Below are 6,567 nucleotides of genomic sequence, written 5' to 3'. Positions count from 1 at the left end.
GACCCATAGCGACCCATATAGGGTTTCCAAGAAGTACCTGGTGAGCTTGAACTGCCAGCCTTGCTGTTCAAGCTGACTTTGTAGTGCAGCGCATTAACCCACAGCACCACACCAGGATTCCATATTATAAAATACACATCAATATTATACATGTTATATACATGTATAAAAAAACTATACATATGTGTTGTTGTTGTTTAGTGTTAGTGAGTCAGTTCTGACTCATAACATAGGGTTTCCGAGGTGTCGTTGGTGGGTTTGACCTGCCAACCTAGTGGTTTGCAGTCCAGTGCTGATCCACAGTGCCACACCAGAAGTACATATATATTTTTTTGTTGTGGTGGTTGTTAAGTACCATGGAGTCGGTTCCGACTCATAGTGAATCTGCACAGGGTTTACGAGTCTATAAATCTTTACTGGAGCAGAACGCATCATCTTTCTCCCACGGAACCGCTGGTAGTTTCGAACTGCTGACCTTGAGGTTGTCAGCCTGACTCGTAACCACTATGCTACCAGAGCTCCTATATATATATATATATATATATATATATAGTTGTTGTTGTTGTTGTTAAGTGCCATCGAGTCAATTCCGACCCATAGCAACCCTGTATAGGGTTACCAGGGAGATATATTATATATATATATATACACACACACACACACACACACAGAGATAGCTAACCACAAGGTCAACAGTTCAAACCACCAGATGCTTCTCAGAAACACCATACACGGTTGCTTGAGTTTATATATATATATTATATATAAATATACTTACTATAAATTATTTGTCATCTGACTAAAATAATAAATATATAATCTGGATGTGACTAGATAATATGTATATGTAATCATGTATAGTGTTACACATTTTTAATATGTTTTATCATATTATCATAGTGATATATTTTATATTGTTGTATAATTTTACAAAGATCCTTGGTGGCACTGTGGGTTAGGCATTGGACTGTTAATCACAAGGTCAGTGGTTCAAACCCACCAGCCACTCTTTGAAAGAAAAATGAGATTGTGTGCTCCCACAAAGATTTACAGTCTCCAAAAGCCTACACAGGGTTGCTATGAGTCGTGATCAACTCCGTAGCTGTTAAGTTTGTTTCTTTAATATATCATTTTATATACTATTTATGCAAATAAGGTGGTACAATGGTTAAGCACTGGCTCCTAAGACAAAGGTTGGAGGTTTGAACCCACCCAGCAGGGTTCCCTGGGAGAAAGGTCTGGGGTCTGCTTCCATAAAAATCAGTCTAGAACACCCTAAGGGGCAGCTCCCTCATGGGGAACCATGAGTCAAAACCCACTAGACATAACCTAACAATAACAACATACAAAGAAAGAAAACCAAGGCCAAAACAGTTATCAGAAGACACTGCGAAATTTGCTCTTAAATGTAGAGTAACAAAAGTGGGTGGAAGAAACAAGATTTCAAAGGCAGCTAGAGAAAGCAAAATATTAGAATGAAATGTGCAAAGACCTGAACTTAGAGAATCAAAAGAGAACATGCTTGGCATTTCTCAAGCTGAGAGAACTGAAGAAAAATGTCCAGTCTCAAACTGAAATACTGAAGAATTCTATGCACAAACTATTTAATGACTCAGGGAGAATTAACAGAAGATGGAAGGAATACACAGTCACTGTACCAAAAAGTCTGTTTACATTCAACCATTTTAGGAACCAGTGATCAAGAACCAATGGTACTCGAGGAAGAAGTCAAAGCTGCAGTGAAAAACAAGACTCCAGGATGCCAGAATAAATACCAATTGAGATGTTTCAACAAATGGGTACATTGCTGTAAACACTCTACTAATCCATGCCAAGAAATGTGGAAGATAGCTACCTGGCCAATGAACTGGAAGAGATCCATATTTGTACCCATTCCAAAGGAGTTCTGGTAGCATAGTGGTTACAAATCAGGCTGCTAACCTCAAGGTCAGAAGTTTGAATCTACCAGGTATTCAGAGGAAAAAAGATGAGGCTCTCTGCTCCCATAAAGATTTACATCCTCAGAAACCCTGTACAGGGCCACTATGAGTCGGAACTGACACCACAGCACACTACTACTATTACCCATTCCAAAGAAAGGTGTCCCCACAGAATGCAGAAATCATCAAACAATATCATCAATATCACATGCAAGTAAATTTTTGCTAAAGATAATTCAAAAAGGGTTGAACAGCAGCAGGAAGCTGTCAGAAATTCAAACTGGATTCAGAAGACGACATGGAATGAGGAATATCATTGCTAACGTCATATGAATCTTGGCTGAAAATACAGAATATCAGAAAAATGTTTACCTGTGCTTTATTGACAGTGCAAAGGAGTTCAAGTATCATGGCCCAGTATGGATAATATTGCAAAGACTAGGAATTTCAGAACATTCCATTGTGCTCATGAGGAACCTGCACATAGACCAAGAGGCAGCAATTTGAATAGATCAAGGGAATTGCTATTACTGCTCGTTAAGTGCTCTCAAGCTCATTCTGACTCAAAAACCCTGTAGAATATTCGAGGAGGTACGTTACTCTGTGGTAAAATCAGGAGGCTGAGCAAATAATCTGAGAAGCTGAACTATATGAAGAACACAGCAACAAGATTAGAGGAAGGCAGATGACACAATCTTGCTTGATAAAATCGAAGCGAACTTGAAGCTCTTACTGATGAAAATCAAAGACTACAGCCTCCAGTATGGATTACACCTGGACATAAAGAAAACAAAAGTCTTCACAATTGACTAATAACCAACATTTCAGTTGGATCCACAATCAACACCCATGGAAGCAGCAGTCAAGAAATCAAATCATGTATTTATTGCATTGGGCAAATATACTGCAAAAGACCACTTAAAAGTATTAAGAAGCAAAAATATCACGTTGAAGACTAAGGCAAGCTTTAACCTAAGCCATGGCATTTTCAATTACCTCACATGCAACTGAAAGCTGGACAATGAGTTAGAAAAAAAAACAAGTAAGAATTGATGCCTTTGAACTGTAGTGTTGGATAAGGATATTGAATACTACCAGGACTTGCCAGAAGAACCAACTGATTTGTGTGGACAGCAGTACAGCCACATTCATCTCTCATACTTTGGATATGTCTTCAGGAGAGACTAGCGAGAGAAGGACACCATGCTAGATAGAGAATCAGGGGAAAGAAGATGTTCAATGAGACAGAGTGGCACCCTGGCTGCAACAACAGGTTCTCACACTTAACAAAGACTGTGAGGATGGTATTCCATTGTCCATGGGGTTGCTATGAGTGCGAATCAACATGAATGCACCTAAAAGCGATAACAACAAGTGCATCACGTGTCCAAAATGATTGTTGTTAAGTGCTGTTGAGTTGGTTCTGACTCATAGTGATCCTGTATAAGGTTTCCAAGGAACAGCTGCTGGGTTTGAACTGTCGATCTTGTGGTTCACTGCCCAGTGCTAATTCTACAGCGCCACACCAAGAGTCCAAAATGATAACAAACAATAAAATTTACCATGTAAATGCAAAAAATAACTTTTTAGGGAAGGACGAAGCTGATTCAATCTTAATTTCATCTATTATTTTACAATAATAATTAAGTGTTCTAACTGCTATAGGATAACCTCCAGGCTGCTAACCAAAAGGTCAGTGGTTCAAACCTACTAACCACTCTTTGTGAACTGTCTATGCAGGGTCATTATGAATCAGAACCAACTCAACAGTACTTCACAATAACAACCAAAACAAAACAAGTTAACAACGAGTACCTAAGAAAGCTCAGTTTTGATGGTTTCAAGTCTATGAATCCATCTGTTAAGTACTTTGCAGGGTCTGAGTCCCAGTCGATGCCCTTCACGTGTGACCAGTGCCAGTCTGTCAGTGGGTGCTTGCATGTGGCTTGGATGCTGAGTAAGTTTCAGGTGAGCTTCCAGAGCAAGACAGACTACAAAGAAAGGTCTGGTGATCTATCTCCAAAACTCAGCCAAAGAAAACCCCATAGCTCACAATGGTCCTGTCCACCACTGATCCTGGGGGTGACGCAGACCAGGCACCATTTCGTTCTTTTGTGTATGGGGTTGTCATGGAGGGAACAAGCAGCTCATGTCAGCAGATACATGTACATGGCCTCCTCCAGGGCCAGGGTGGAGAGAGCATCAGAATCCTCCTTGAGACCGGCTGGCACAGTGGTTAAACTCTTGGCTGTTAACAGAAAGCTGGGTGGCTTCAAGCCACCCAGTAGCTCCACAGGAAGAAGACTTGGTTGGTAGCCTGCTCCTGTCACAGTGTGTACTAGAATGCCCGCAGAGCAGTTCCACTCTGCAGGATCCAGACAATGTGTTTCCTTTGCTAGGATGTAAGACCCAGGATTGTGTGATTATCCTCCATTTGGGGATGGGTTGTAAATCTACCTCTGCCTGTGGCTACGGAGTCAGGATTAGGTTCTGTGAGTCATAGTAACAAGGCATGAGTAAAGTGGGATACATCACCTTTACTAAGTCACTAACCCTACTCAGTTCACAATCCTAAGGAGAGTTATCCTGTGGTGTGGCCAACACCATCTTCTATCTTACCAGGGATCAAAGGAGAGAGAAGAGATCAAAGATGGAAGGACTTCAGCACCACCAAGAAAGAGGAACCAGGTGCTCTTTGAACCCAAGATTCCAGTGCTGAGAACCTCCTAGACTCAAGGAAAGATTGATGTCAAGACACATGGAGATTCTGAAGGAACCCAGGCCCACAGATGTTGAAAGGAGACAAGGACCTACCCACAGAACTGACAGAGACATAGACTCCTGTGAACCTTGGTGGAGACCTGGTCGACCAGCAGTGTGGCGCTTCCTCAGAAGGTTAGGAATAGAAATACCTTATGAACCAGCAATTCCTCTACTTGGTATTTACCCACAAGAAATACGAGCTACAACAGGAGTAGAAATATGCACACCAATGTTTATAGCAGCACTATTTACAATAGCAAAAAGATGGAGATAGCCTAAGTGCCCATCAACTGAAGAATGGATAAACAAACTGTGGTATATACACACAATGGAATACTATGCTACCTCGAAAAATAACAAGGAAGCTGCAAAGCACCACACAACATGGATGAACCTTGAGGACATTATGTTGAGTGAAATTAGTCTGTCACAAAAGGAGAACTATTACATAGGAATGCTACTGTAAAAAAAACAAAAAAACATACTAAAGGGGGGTGAATTCTTTGCTAGTTGCTGGGATATAGGGGTGGAATGAGGGGAGAGAGGGGAAGGTGGAGCACAGGGCAGGGAATAGACACAGGATAGTCTGGATGCTAGGGAGGGGGGCAATATAAAAGAAGGGAGAGGGGAATGGAAGAACAAAGCAGATGGGAGAACAATTAGGCAGGTTTGCATGTTCTAGCTAAGTGGGACAATGGTAAATAATGATGTATGCACAACCTTGGAACAACAGGGCTCTGGGATACAGGGATTGAGACATGGTTGGAATGGGGAAAAGGGGGGAATAATGTTAAGATGCTTGGTTGTCTTTTGAATCTTGGTTTTCCTTGCATTATTTTATAAAATAGACACGGGAGGGGGAGAGAAAAGAATAGCCAGAAATATCACCATAGAAAGCCTGTAAGTCCGTCTTCTGCCTATAACTGATTGGAATATCTAAAATGGGGCTACAATGTGCTCAGTGAAGGAGACTTCCTGTGGAGCCTCTGCATTACATAAGACTATAGGTGGAAGCCTGAACCACATCCAGAATCTTCAGAGATGGAAAATTTCCACTTGAAAGGACAAGCAGACCAGCCTGGAGCAGCTAGAAGAACAAAAGATACTTCTTGAAAGAAAAACCTACAGGAAAAGTACAAAACAATATAGGCAGACCGACTATTACTACAAGAACAAGCAAGTTGCTTGCCCAGGAGACATCAAGGCAAGTGGTCGGGTCCCCTGAGTGCAAACCTCCTTCCAAGACTAAGACTCAATGGGAATACACGCTCTGATTGGTGACCACATTCGTAACCGATAAGGGGAAGTGAGGGAAAAACATCAATGAAGCTGCAAGCTAAGCCCTACAATGTTCTATAGACTCCTGTGAACCCAGGTGGAGACCTGGTCAGCCAGCAGTGTGGCAAGACCTGGGGACTCTTAGGCCCAGAGTCAGTGACATAGCCACAGAGGACTAGAGTAGAGAGTAAAGCGTCCAGCTGATAAGAAGAGACGGCATATGCATAAGAACACCCACACTTGCAGATAAATACCCACTTGACCTGGCTTCAATGACTGGTGATCAGAGCTCAATTAGAAGAAGAAAGAAGAGGAAAAAAAGAGTAATCTGATACAATTTGATGAACTTGACCTACACGTATGGATGTAGTAGCTCAAAAGAGGATACAAATCTTTACAGCAAGGATCATTCCCACCCCTCCATACACAGAGTAGACAGAGATGGGCAACTTGGACATTGGCTACCCAAAATTGGGTGGGGGGGGGGCGCTAGAGGAATCTGTACCTGGATCAAGAGTCAGTTGTTTGAACAGAACATGGGAACACCGAATGGTTTAAAATTAAGAAAGGTGTGCGACAAGGTTGT

The sequence above is a fragment of the Chrysochloris asiatica genome, unplaced genomic scaffold, assembly GCF_000296735.1.
Source record: "Chrysochloris asiatica unplaced genomic scaffold, ChrAsi1.0 scaffold00018, whole genome shotgun sequence".
NCBI classification, from domain to species: domain Eukaryota; kingdom Metazoa; phylum Chordata; class Mammalia; order Afrosoricida; family Chrysochloridae; genus Chrysochloris; species Chrysochloris asiatica.
This window is presented reverse-complemented; position numbering follows the sequence as displayed.